This window comes from Schistocerca serialis, chromosome 5, assembly GCF_023864345.2.
Source record: "Schistocerca serialis cubense isolate TAMUIC-IGC-003099 chromosome 5, iqSchSeri2.2, whole genome shotgun sequence".
In the NCBI taxonomy this organism is placed as follows: domain Eukaryota; kingdom Metazoa; phylum Arthropoda; class Insecta; order Orthoptera; family Acrididae; genus Schistocerca; species Schistocerca serialis.
This window is the reverse complement of record NC_064642.1, coordinates 701,945,496-701,960,609: the sequence shown is the minus strand read 5'-3', so window position 1 is coordinate 701,960,609 and position 15,114 is coordinate 701,945,496.

Sequence of the window (15,114 nt, the reverse complement as noted above, 5' to 3'; positions counted from 1 at the left end):
CTTCGCCCCGTGAACACGAAAGAAAGTGGTCCCTCTTCGTATCCAAGGTCCTCCAGTAAGAAATTCTCCTCCTCCTCGATGTGAAAGAGTTATTTTGTCTTCCGTGGTTGCTCCTGCTTGTTTCGTTGCTGTTCAGTCTATGCGATACTGCAATTTGTTTTCCATTTAAGTGTTAATGAACTGAAAAATCGTGCTTTTAGCAGGCAATTGTTTCTGTTGATTACGATGGAACTTGTAAAGTGTTAATGATGGTACTTCAAGTATGATTCCTAAAAGATGCAAACTGTTATCCTCAAATGCTACATAGATGGTTCCTGAATATAGCTCTTCCCCCGAAAAAGACGTGCCACGATGAAAAAACACGGTGAATTTCAGTATATAATGTCCTCGCTCACTATCCCTAGCATAACTGGAAGCAACTTGCTAACCCCTTGTCTTGTAAAGATGTAGTTGTCGTTCCAATTGGTATCCTCTCCGCTGGCCGCAGGCTCTGATGTGCATACAGTTATCCGAGTATAACGACCTGGCAAATGGGAAAGAATTGAGTGTTATTAAAATTGAAATTATGGAGTATCGGGATGCCACTGAGTTTTATTACCATTTGTAGAAACCAAAATATCAAGAAAAACAAAAACAACAAAATGTTCCAATGTGTGTGAATTCCTAAGTGACCGAACTGCTGAGGTCATCGGTCCCTAGACTTACACACTACTTAAACTAACTTATGCTAAGCACAACACACACATCCATGCCCGAGGGAGGACTCGAACCTCCTGCTGGAAGGGCCGCGCAATCCGTGACATAGCGCCTGAAACCACGCGGCACTCCCAGCGGCCAAGAAAAACATTTTGAGAGTCAATCTACAGTTAATATTCGTCACTAATAATTAGCTACCGAGCACCCAAAAGTCACAAAAATATTTCACATCATCTGAGAATCAACATGAGATCGCACAAATATGTTTCCTGAGGTAAATTTAATAATTAATTTCGTCTTTGCTTGGAACTTCAATTCATACATTAGTTAGCGTGTTGCCACCTCGAAAACCAATCGTAGACTGCCTTGGATTAACACAGCATCGCACAAGCATATAATACGAGGCAATTTTTCGTCAAACTGTTCCGTCTTTACATGAGATGAAATTTTATACACATATTCACGTATTACCTCCTCATGAACCGATCGTAGATTGGTAGTTAGGTATTTTAGCAGCCTGGCGTCTCAGGACCCTCTTGTGATTGGTTCATCCTTTCCATCAACAAGATCAAATTGTTCAAATGGCTCTGAGCACTATGGGACTTAACATCTGAGGCCACCAATCCCTTAGAACTTAGAACTACTTAAACCAAACTAATCTAAGAACATCACACACATCCATGCCCGAGGCATGACTGAAGCGCCTAGAACCGTTCGGCCACACCGGCCGGCCATCAACAAGTATTGACAATAACTACAATTTGTTATTATCATTTCCTGATGAAATGAGTGCTACTGAATTGATTATTAACAAGTTCTCAGTTCAAGTAAAGCCATCAGCACAGTTGGAGTTGTATATTAATATTCAAACAGTAAATACAAATAATAGAAGATCCGCTTCTTGGCGCCCAGCGTGGTAAGTGAACATCCACTGTCTCTCTCTGTGTTCCAGTAGGATACGGCTCTTGCTCGCCCGGCCATTCTGACCCTATTTGACCATTTGACGCGTCATTCGACGAGACAACCTTGTGATTCTACCTATTCACTATCTTCCCGTAACAGCATCTTCTTATACTAAACATAGCAACTAAAATGTAATAATCGTGGGCAGTAATGTAGCATAAACGCCATACCTGTGTTAAAGTAGCTACAACCTAAGAATTCATATTGTAAATTTATCTACTTCCTACCGCTTTACACCGGTCCACTGAAGTATGTAGGGGTACATACATAGGACATACTGTTGTACCTAAGAAAACTTTTGAGACTTTCTAGCCAGCGTTGTTATAGAGGTTCAATAAATTTTGTTATACTTTAAAAGTACAGCGATCGCGATAATCTTGTAGAGATTTTTTAAACAGCCTACGTGTATATTATTAATCTATTACATGCCAACATCCAGTAAGTGAAACCAAATTAAGAAGTATTGTTGAATACCAATTACAAATTAAAAACACTTTGAGAAACTAACTATTCGAAGAGGAAAATTGTTAAAACAGAGAATATTTCACTTTCCATGGTAGAATAGCTTCTTCCTCTTCAAGGCAGACTAAGGTGATAAAAGTAATGGGATAATGATATCCACACATACAGATGGCAGTAGTGTCACGTACGTGCTATTTAGGGAAATAGCGGGAAACGGTCAGACGTGGGTTTGAACCGTCGTTCTCTCGAATGGGGTTCGAGTTGGCTAGAGTTTTCAGGGGAATCTTATACCATTCGTCCTGCAAAATAGTGGCAACTTCAGGTAGTAATGATGCTGGTGGATAACAATCACGCACACTCCTGCCCAAAGCAGACCACAAGGGCTCAAGAATAATGAGATCACGTGACTTTGACGGGCAGGGTAGATGCCACAATTCGTCTTCATCTTCACAAAACAAGTCCTGAACGATGTGAGCTGTGGGTTCAGGAGCCCTGTCGCTTGGAAGACAGCTTCAGCAATGGGGAATAAACAATGTACCATAGGATGGACCTGATTTGCCATAATGGTCACATAATCCTAGTCAGTAATGCGACCTCGCACAGTAAACACGAAGCCCACGGAATACCACGATATGCCTGCCAGATCACCACCGAACATCGCCATGTTTCACTAATGGAACGTAAATTCGGCCAGAAGTTGGAAACAGTTTGAAATAAGACTCATCCGAGCAAATGGCTTTTTTTCTTTGGTCCACAGTCCAGGTTTTGACATTTCAACCCATTGGTTTTCTAATTCCAGCTCGCCCTGCAGTTCTCTGCATAAGGAGCTCCTTTCGTGTTGTTTTGGTGCTGTAATGGTTCGCGAGTGCGCCCTTCAGCTCTGTAACGATTTCTCCTCTTATTTTTCGTCGTAATCCTGTTCAATGACACTATGTCACCATTGGCGCAAAAACCAGCTTCCAGTCGTTGCGGAATTGATAAATACGGGAGAAGGAGGTCATTAATGTTTAAAGTGAGGTCATTAGAGACGGGGCACAAGGGAAGATTGGGGAAGGAAATCGGTCGTGCCATTTCAAAGGAAACATCCCGGCATTTGCCTGGTGCGATTTAGGTCAATGCGTTGTCGGAGTTGTCATTTGTACTCACGTAATTCACGTAAAAGGTTTCCGCTTTGATTATGGCCTGACGACGGGAATTAACAGATTCTGAATGCGGAATGGTGGATGTAGCGAGACGCATTGCACGTTTCATTTTGTAAATCGTTAGGGAATTCAGTATTCCGATATACACAGTGTCAAGAGTGTGCCGAGAATACCGAATTTCAGGCGTTACCTCTCACCACAGACAACGCAGTGGAAGACGGCCTTCACATAACGACCGAGCAGCGGTGTCTGCGTAGAGTTGTCAGTGGTAGCAGACAAGCAACGCTGCGTGAAATAACCGTAGCAATTAAAGTGGGACCCACGACGAACGTATCCGCTGGAATACTGCGGCGAAATTAGGCGTTAATGGGCTATGGCAGCAGATTAGCGCCGATGCAATTGCCTTTGGTAACAGCACGACATCGCATGCAGAACCTCTCCTGCGCTCGTTACCATATCGGTTGGATCCAAGACGATTGGAAAACCGTAGCCTGGTCAGATGAGTCCCGATGCCAGTTGGTAAAAGCTGATGGAAGACCGAAATTATTAACAAGGCACCGTGGCTTCATAATGGCTTCGTTTACGTGGCTCTTCTGGTGTAACGAAACCAATCACTGATTGGAAATGTTTATGTTCGGCTACTTGGAGAACATTTGCAGCCATTTATGAACTTCATGTTCCCAAAAAACGTTGGAATTTTTATGGATGAGAATGCTCCATGTCACAGGGCCACAACTGTTCGCGATTGGTTTCGAGAACATTCTGGACAGTTCGAGCGAATGATTTGGCCACCCAGATCACCTGACATGAATTCCGTAGGACATTTATGGGATATAATCGAGACATCAGTTCGTGCATGAAATTGTGCACCGGCAACATTTTCGCAATTATGGACGGGCTGTAGAGGCAGCATGGCTCAATATTTTTGGTCGGTACTTTCAGCGATATGTTGAGTCCATGCTACGTCGGCTTTCTGCATTACGTCGGACAAAAGGAGGTCCGACATGACATTAGAAGGTATCCTACGACTTTTGTTATTTCACTGTGCATGATGGAGATGACGAGTGGATTATGACATAATCGTCCACACGTAATGTGACTAGTTTTAATAATTACCGAAATTTACTCAACTGGATTTCTTTAACTGAAGAATTACCAATATCCCTCAAATGGCTTTAAGATATTACAGAGTATTTAAATAAGTAGCACTCGTAATATTTACAAGCTTATGTTTCACAATAAAAAAGAAAGCGGAATATACCGGAAACTGGTTATGGTACTTTCGAGTTCACAGTCGTTCATGTGACGTAAGCCAGTCATTAGAATGAAACACAGACCAGGCAGCATCATTTCTTCCTACGTACACTACCTTCCAAGTACACCACTGTCCGTTACATAAACAGTATCCAGTGTGCAGACTATCAAGGGACATTTAAAAAAGTAGGTTACTTCATCGACAACAAGTATTACTACCGGGATGGGGCAGCTGAGAAAGGGCATCCAGTATACACTCAGATCTAATTAATATGTAGAAATGTGGGTTTCAGTCACAGAAGTAAGCGTTGAGGGATTCATAATTTACTGTAATACGTTTGACGATGTTCGAATTATAGCATCGAGACGCTTTTAAAACAAATAAGTTGAACTACGCACGCTTACTACGACAACGATGAGACAGTTTGATGAGATTTCTACCACACAACATACACTATTTGATCGGAAACATCCGGACACGTATTAGTTGACATTAATATGAGTTAGTCCATTCTTTGTGATTATGATGGCTTGAACTCTGCTGCGGTCACTTTAAATAAGGTTTCTGAACGTTTGGGAATTGACAGCCCACTCTTCCTCAAGAGCCGAAATCGGAAAAGGTAGTGATGATGGGCGCTGGCGTTTGGTGCGTAGTCGAAGCTGTAACTTTTGTTCATATCGGGACTCCAGGCAGGAAAATATATTCCAGGAATATAACTGGCCACAAACCATTGCCTGATAGTTGTTAAGTTATAATTGGGTGCATTGTTGGGCTAAAAAAGACACCGTACGGAAACGGAGATCCAAAACTAAAAATTAAATAGCCTTCTCCATATTGCTTTGACGGATAAAAAGTGAAATGCAGTCGACAGCCCAATCGTCATATGCTAAATCGGCCCATAACTCAGACGGCAAACCAAAGCGGGAACGTAAACGGTTATCAAATGACGGTGGCTAAAAAAGGCAATGCCCAATACACAGCATTGTTAAAATGATCTCCTCCCGTAGGGAAGGCCGAGAGCAGGTCGTCCAAGCCGCTGGTAGAGGCTTAATAAGCCGGAGCTTGTTCCCATGAAGGGAGGAGCAGTGGTGATGCAAAGTGACACCACCTCCTGAGAGATTGATAGGGAGATTACCGAACAACCCAAACCGCAGGTTGCTCTAACCCGCCCCTACTCCACAAGGGAAAAACGGACTACCCGATTCATAAATAACCACCTTCCCGCGGTTGGGCAAACGGAGAAGAATGGTGGGACCACCCCAAAACAAAGCGGCTGGTGACATCACCAAGAAAACAAGTAGAATTTAACAAGTAAATGAAACAACATATCACCAATCGCTTAACTTCTAAAAACTGAGATTTCTGGAGATGACCTGGCGCAGCACCCAAAATCGCTCTCCCGAACCGTCCGCTGCCAGCCGCTTCAACGGACGCAGGAAGGCGCGCCGATCTCCCGTCTCACGGCGTCGCAGCTCGCACCGGCCAGACCGATGTCGTGGGTTGACTCCTGTTGCTCTCGTGTCGGCCGCGAAACCACTACCCCTCGCTATACGGCGCGGCCCACAGGACTCACGTGGCGACCTCACATGCGCCGACGCTCAAGGCGGACAAGTCATCTTGTGCCTCAGTGCGCGCCGACCAACCGATCGATCCAACCGCCAATGACCATTGCCTGAGCAACTCGAGCAGACTGGCGGCCTACCGCGCAGTCCGAGATGTAGGAACTAAGCCCCGACCGGGCGACCATTCGCTGAGTTTTCTTACTGGCGGAGTGGAAAGACTCTCATTTACTGGCTTTTAAGATTGATCCGAACGAAAGACATACTAGCACTCCGGACGACAGACAAGCACTAACTGCCTCACAAATTCGAACGAGAGACAGACTAGCAAGTTGGGGACGAGAGACTGACCCAGACTGACCCCAGACTGACCCATACTAACCAACATGCGAGCTCATAGCGCCCCTTAAATGCACGTGAACAGGCAACCTTTCCGCTTTCCCACCAGAGGGAGACACCAAAGCTGCGATTGCCACAGCGGCGCCACCGCCAGAAACGGAGGGCGACTGCTTCACACAACGCACCGCGGCACGCTCTTCAAAACAGCAAGTTTTTACCACGGCTCAACCCGGGTCTCTTGGACAGCCTGCTCATCAAAATACACGGACAATCCAGAGAGGAGGTGGCATGATCGCCATTGCAGTTGTTACAGCGGGGAGAAGGAGGGAGACAATCGCCCTTGTGTGCATCCCTAAGACAGGTTACACATTTGGCCGGATCTCGACAAGACGTTCTAGTGCGGTTGAAATGATGGTACTGGTAGCAGTGCATCGGGTTTGTTAAGTGATAATTTCACAGCCCGCTTTGTTCTTGGACAGAAGCACCACTCTATCAAAGGTGAGAAAAAGAGTGTGGTTGGGCACTAAGGAGGAAGCTGCCTTTCCCATGACCCAGTGGACGGCAATGACGCCCTGATCAGAGAGGGAGGATTTGATTTCGGCCTCTATTAGGTCGTCGAGCAGCCTACTGTAAACAACACCAAGGGGAAGAATTCAGAGTTCTATGGGCCTCGACACGAACAGGGTAGCAGTGGAGAAGCGAGGCAGCAAGCAGTTGTGCTTAAGAATCAGGTCTCCAAAAGCAAAGCGCCATTCCATAAACGAAAATAGAATTTCATAGGGCCAGCAGTTGTTTCAACATGTTTCTGAGTAATAAACAGATTTACCATGGCGAAGGACTGACCGTCTTCGGTATGTGAGACCACGAGGAACTGTAGTGCAGCGGTAAGGGTCCTTAAATCGTTAGCCTCATTACCTTTACGTTTCGTAGACGTTGATTGGGAAGATTATTGGCTCATTGGTAGAAAATCCCCAATGATTGCCAGCGTCTCCAACGGCGCGCTCCTTCCAACTGTGGGTCCCCTTCACAAGGGGGCGAATTTGCCTTAGTTTATTGTCCATACCTCTGGTCACACCTCTCGAACACCTGACAGAGGGACCAATCGTCAATTCGGGAAGGTTGCAGCTCAGGCAGTGACCCCTCCCTGGTCCTGGCCTGTACCATGGTGTATGTGCGAAGCCTACCTGGCGACACAGGGCTGAGAATTACACGTTACCCCGTCATCTCTCACGTGTCAGACGCGTGGGCCGTCCTTCAGGCGCCCACAGGGAGGAAGAAAAGCGGAAAAGTGTGATATTCTTCTGTTGGTACACCAGTGATTATTTGTTTAATTTTCTTTGCCATTACCTTCCTTAGCATTAGGTTCTGGACATTCCTTGCCTTAGTGGGCTGACATCAGTTTAATTATCCTTTTTTTGCCAATCAGGATTTTTTTGTATTAAATTTTACGCGGAACATTTCTCCCTTCTGTGAGGTTCGTTAGTGAGTGTATTACATTCGACTGGTTTCGAAAGTATTATCAGTATTTAGATTAGGTTAATAACAGATACTTCCTTCTGAAGGGTCTGTTGTACACTTTCCCCCTACTAATCGATATTAATCTCCTTCGGTAACGAGAGCCTCACTTAGTGTAAAGTTTCATTAGGCATACGCGATCACTGTCAATTATATCGCAATCCAGTAGGAAATTAGGAATGGTATTAAGATATCCTACTTCCTCTTGTACAGTAGAGTTTATAAATTTGTGTAATCGTTTCTCTAAATTAGATATCGTTTCTTGTGTGTTAACTATTTCTCCAAATTCTTTGCATTGCTCTAAAAGAGTTACACGCTCTTTCACCTCTGAGATTTGCCCTTTAACCAGGTAGAACTCTGTAACGGCAAGCTGACCAAATTTGTTAATTTTATCATCTAACTCTTTGAATTGCTCTTTTACTTCCGCGTGAACTAAATCGCATTGATTATTAATCTCATACTTCAACTCCCGCGGCAAATGGGTCGAAGTATTTGCAACGTTAGTTAATTTAACGGCTATTTCCTGTTTGACTTGTTCTGTTATCTCTAATTTTATTCCTCTTCTTTCATATTTTCTGTCTTGACCGACAGTCCATTACCTTTAGATTCTACTTCGTCAAATAGTTCCTTAATATTATAATATGCTTTTTCAGATAATTCATTCCTAGTGTCAGATAATTCATTCTTAGTATCAGACAGTTTCTTATTCCTTGAATTTACTTTTTCATATAATTTCTTAGAACTCATTTCGTCAGAATTCTAGAGCCTCTGGCGCCATTTCTCTAGTAATGACCGGCATATGACGTAAATATTCTCTATTATGTACCCCCTATTATGCTAATAAATGGTTACTGCACGCTTCTTAAACGTGATAACACTGAAACACTGTGTTACGGTATAGACGAGAAAAAGTTTTCAATGTGGATTTCTGTATTTTCTGAACAGTTTACCTTTTGCGATAAACTGCACGTCAAGTAGCCGATGCAACTGCGTGTACTTGGCGATGTACCGCAATGATCTGCACCGCCCATCGCAGCCGGCGTCTCGAACACAGGATAGGTGGCCTGCACTGTGTCGTACAACAGCATACCTGCAGCTTTGCTCAGCTACTAGTGCCTCCCGGCCCATGTCAGGATTCGAAATCTTCTTCTCCGATCCCGCCGAAAAATTCCTCCAAACCCGCGGAGAAGTTACTCAGTCGTAGTTAAAACATTGTGACTCGTGAATTAGAGTAGATCACAACTTTTATACGACATACGCCTCGAAGGCTCAACATGACATCCAAGATTACCATATAGTTTGTCATAAAGCATCTTGTCTTTTGTTTTCATTCTCAGAGAGTGTGGTTGCTCCTTGACAGTCGAGACACCGCCATGTCGCGACGCCAAAACGTAAAAGACCCCGTCCACAGCAGGTGTAGCCGTTTGTCTTTTGTCACATCTTGCCGTTTTCTCGTATTCCACATCTCCCGTATAATGTCTGCACATGCGAAAACGCCCACGCACAGTATATGTTCCTCGACTTAATCCCTATTTAATATTATTATTTCACGATCATCTTTCCTCGTACTACACAAGGAGTGTGAGGTGTTGCTTACCTAAACGGCATGTAACACTTCAGCCTCAGCATTTCTCCGTAACAAAGAGGACCCATATGATACAGAGAGCACCGATGCTGACGTAGGTGGACATACCACCGCCACTGCATTAGCGTGCCATTAACCTCCAGCACGCTCCCGGAAGGCGGTGCGCCTACTGCCCCAGCATCACGCAGCACAATAAGGGGACAGATCACTCCTGCGAGACGTGGGCATCAAGTCAGTCAACACACGCAACGGTTTCAGGCCTGGCCAACGCTACAGAGATAATGGGGGAGAGTGTCCTCGTGGAATCCGCCTGCCTCTTCCACAGAGAGATGCAGCTGATCGCCACACTCATTTTCAAAATGTCCTTCTAAAGTTCTAAATACCACAGTAAGGTATACAATAAACGCTATGCAGAAAATTTTCGATATTGGAGGCGTCCAAGAAAAAGTTATTTCTGACCAGTGCCTTCGACTTGAACCAGTATGTTTATTTTCGGAAAGCTATAACGCATCTGGCAGTGGCACTCTTCCACTTACCATCCAATAGTGAAGAGGCTGTCAACCGCTCCCAAGGCCAAGGTCCTGACTCATTTCCTGGCCATCTACTGAAAGACGCCGATACATGGGTTCACCCCTGCTTAATTTCTGCATGGCCCCAACACCAGACTATTGGCCTCTTGAGGTGTGCTACACGACCCCAGCCATGGTCACGCTCCTCGCTGGGCACGGAAATTTAGGCTCGGATCTGCAGGAGGATTCCAGGATAGATATCAGGCGACCGATGTTCACAGTGGACGCCATTAGCACCGTGCTGGTAACGACTCTCCAAGCAGCTGTGTCCACAACTCAAGACAAGCACCCCCCCCCCCCCCCCCTCCTACAGAAGGCTCGATGCAAATTATGATGCGTCGCAGATCCACAACCCCAGTTTTGCACTGTCAGAGTTTACCACTGAATGAGACCCTTTTTCATCTCCAGCACGACTGCCTTCGAGGATGGAGACAAACACAGGAACGCCACATCCCGCCGACTCCAATAACATCACCACGCTGTCCGTGTATTGTATCTCCGTCAACCTACAGCGAGGTTCATACCCTGCACTGTCCGCTATCAACAGCTCCTCCAGCGACCAGTAAGAGGCGCCAGCGGGTAGTCACATGGGTCTAGCCACTGACGTGAATCCGTAAATAGAGTCCAGCCACTGAGCCACTGCAAACATTTCGAATTATGCTGTGCTAAACTCTCCACCTCACTTACACCACACCTTCGGGGCTTGGCTGTTTACTGGATTTCAACTGCACAACATTTTGAATTATTTTTCTACAGATTACTGATGAATTTGCTCGAGCCTGAAATATCTAGAATAGCAAATTATCAAAACTAATCACCTATCTTTAATCTCCCATTTCGTTATCTAATTCTCTCAGCACCACCTGAATTAACTAGATTACACAGCATTACAAGTTTTTTCTTTTTATTGTGGTTCATCTTAAACCTCTTCTCAGGACGCTATTCACTTCGTTCAACTGTTCTTCCAATTTCTTTGCTGTATCTGGCAGAAATACAGTGACATCAGGAAACATAGTTTTTATTTCTCCTTCTTGAACATAATTCCTTGTACAAATTCATCCTTGGTTTCCTTTACAGCTTTCTCAACATACAGTTTGAGTAAGGTCTGGGATAGGCTTCACTCTGTTCCATTTTCTTCTCGACCATTGCTTTCGAGCCTCTTAAAAAGCAAGCCTGCTTGCACACACACACACACACACACACATACACACACACACACACACACACACACACACACACACTAACGCACACACACAACTGATTTACTTTCAGGTCTGCAGCCTGGTTTCCTATGAAAATTTATCCTTAAGTAACTATTTTTATAAAGTGAATCAACCAGGGCGTATCAGCCCATCTCTCCATAAGGGAATGGGATAATGTTAAGGATAGGAAAACATCTTAGGACTCATAGTAATGTATCATTCAGTGATAAGTTCGTCGTTTCGTTTTCTCACATTAAGCACATCACATCGAAGCACGTGCGACTCGAAGAAATCCCTAGAAAGTGTCATTGCATTGTGATTTTTCTATTTTTGAACAGGAATATCGAAACAAATAGTATGTAGAGAAAAATAACTGACATTTTTCGCCTTATTATTGTGAGGAAGCAACATCCCCAAAAATCGATGAAAAGTTGCTACTGAGCCATATTGACGCTAACTCATCGTAGTTGATGAGATTACCACTGAGCCAATACAACATTTCGGTTCCTGATATGAAGCCTGTACCGACCGTATAAAATAGTCATATAACAAGGCGTGAGCTTGGAAGCCACAGTCAATAAACTCACTATTGGTCAGTGCTACATTTTTTAACAGGGAAAGAAAAGTTAAGTTACTCCAAACCTACAGATGTAAATACATTTAGAAACAGTCGTTTGTGAAAATATATGAAATATTTCCCCTATACAAAAGAATACAATTTTCCAGTGTACCAAGCTGAAAAAGACTTTTACAAAATCGAATAGCCTGAATCTATGTTAAATGAACACACAGATTTCGCTAAACATTCGTAATCATTTTAATAATTTTAAAAACTTATTTTAAATTTCTTTCCTTGCTTACATCAATTTATTTAAAACTCAGATCTCTGAAACTACATCACACTCTTCATCTACAGTCACCTCACTATCAACTACATCTGTGGGGTGTTCTGAAATGTATAAACAAGTGTATGCCTTGAGTGACATGGTGTGTGATTAGAGAATGAATAAACCAACGCCTTCTGTAATTAAAACGTTAAAAATGTTCTTCCTTGATTTTTCGGTAAGCTTTTCACTGTATTTGACTGTTTCTCGTTCTGTGTTCTCTAATTTCATTCCTGAAATAAAAAGTCTTCTCATAACAGGAGCATACATTCCGCATCGCTTCAATTAAGAGCAAAAGTAAATAATGCAGTAAGACGTTTCACACCTGCCTATAGACACACAGAGTCCGAAACGTATCGTTTGGTTTAATAAAACACAAAAAGACTGCGACAGAACAAGTTTTTATTTCGTACTTACTGTGTTAAATACAGTCACGTTCACAACTGCAAAACATGCTTAAAATTAAGTTAAACTGGAATACACGGACATCGAAATTTTGTGCGTTATACCCGTTGCTCTTAACCGTGCAACATCATCAATGAAGGATTTTCGATTTTGTTTTCCCTTCTTCTGTATATCATTCTTCTCTGCAGTTTGGGTGCATGAGATGTTAAGCTGATATTGCGACAGGCCGGCCATAGTGGCCGAGTGGTTCTAGGCACTACAGTCTGGAACCGCGCGCCGCTACTGTCGCAGGGTTCTAATCCTGCCTCGGGCATGGATGTGTGTGATGTCCTTAGGTTAGTTAGGTTTAACTAGTTCTAAGTTCTAGGGGACCGATGACCTCAGCTGTTGTTCCATAGTGCTCAGAGCCATTTGAACCATTTTTTCGCACTTGAAGTTGTGTGGATGAATTTTTTTCCTGATGGTACGCCTCCAGTCTCGTAGATCCACTACAACAGCTTCATTAGTTGTTCCATAGCCTCTTCACTACATGGTTTTAGAAATTACGAAGGAATGGCATCTATGCCTTGCACCTTGTTTGATAGCATGTCTACCAAACCTATGCTGAATCCTGGCTCTAAATACCGGATCCCTACACGGCCCATTCCAGATCTCATTTCTTCTTGTGTCATCAGATAGTTCCTCCTCTCATATATTGTGTCAGTGTAATATTCAGATATATTCATCCCATTCCTCTGCATTTACTATTTTAATTCCTCTTCCATCTTTAATGTAGACGCTTTTGTTTTTAACTTCACCCAAGATAGTTTTGGCTTTCCTGCACACCTGGTCAGTCCTCCCGACGATCATTTCTTTTTCTACATCTTCACTCTTTTCCTACATCCATTTGGCCTTTGGCTTTCCTCTGCTCTTTCTACTCACTTCATTCCTAGACGACTTGCAATGTTGAATTCCAATCTTTGCCTGAGCATTTGCCTTCTACCTTCTCTCGTCGATAAGTTGAAGTATTTCTTCTTTTAGCCAAAGCTTCTTTGTACTTATGTTCATTTGTTCAACTTCTGTGATAGCCCTTTTTATTGGTGTCCATTACTCTTCAACTGAATCCCTTACATTGGTATTCATTATCGCAGTATCTACAGTCTTAGAAAACTTCAAACGCTTCCTCAGTAGCTCATTATCCAAATTCTTTCCACACTGATTTTGCTGTTGCGATCTGTATGTCACAAAAGCAAGTCTTCTTGTGACAACGCCATCACGATGAAACAATGGAACAAATGTAAAAAAACATTGGCACTTCCAATGACTGTAATTCAAATTTCAACCTCTGGAATGTGACCTACCTGGCAATGTACCCTTTGGTTTGTATTAAAAGGTGTCTCTTGGTATTGAAACCACTAGTAAATGTAACAAATGCACAGAGAGTTTTCTCGAATAAGACTTTTGTGTTTAAAGGAAAAATCAAATGTAGGAATTCCAAATGTTCGGAAACAGCATTGGCACCTTTAGCAAAAGTGGTGGGAAAGTGATTTTCATTCATTTCATTCACAGGGCGGCGACCACTTGTTCCGCGAAAACGTTGTTACCATGTCTACCGGCATGTCCCAGCCGTGGGCGTGAGCTGCGAGGCTTTTATTCCGCACAGCGTGGCAGGACTTTCAGGAAAAATCATAAAAAGCCAGATTTGGACTTGGCAACCGGACGCAGCACCGTAGCCGCTGACTGGCTGCCCGGTCCTCCGGGACTCCACTGGGTGCTGCGGGGGTGGGCGTGGGGGTGGAAACCAGGCAGGCGACAAAAGAGGATTGTGTAGCCCGTGAAAACAGATTTCCACAATGGCCGGCGCGCCTCCCTGGGGAGAGGCGGGTGTTGCTGTGTGGGTGTAAGCGCTGTCGACACGGTGAAGGGCGTGGCACGCTCTGGAAACAACATGGCGCACACGCGCGCGCGCACACACACACACACACACACACACACACACACACACACACAGGCAATAGGAAAAAATCAAACTGCTCATCTCCCTTAGTAAAAGCTAATTAATAACTTTGCGTTAAAACTCTACAGCTGTTGCCTTCGAAGTGCTGAAATTGACAAGCCTCGAGACATATCGAGGTTCGCACATTCACTATCCGATCAAAAGAATCCGGACACTGCTATACAATGCTGAACTGATGATTTTATATCTTTAGTGGCGGATCACCCATTGTAAAAGGAGGCAGGGAGTATTGTGTTGTCGGTAGAGAACCAATAACAGCAGAATAAGCCGGTCAGAACTCCAATGTGGGTCAATCACTGGATGTCACCTGAGTAACAAATCTATCTGGGACATTTAAACCTTTCTAAAGCTGCCCAAATCGATTGGTAGTCATATGATTATGGCGCAAGATGTTCGAAATCCTGAAAAAAAAAATTGACATGAGCTATAGAGAAAGGCAGGTAATATGCAGTCCGTATAAGAAGCAAGAGGGAACAATAAGACTGAAAGACCAAGAACGAAGTGCTCGGATTAAAAAGGGTGTAAGCCAGGGATCGTCTTTC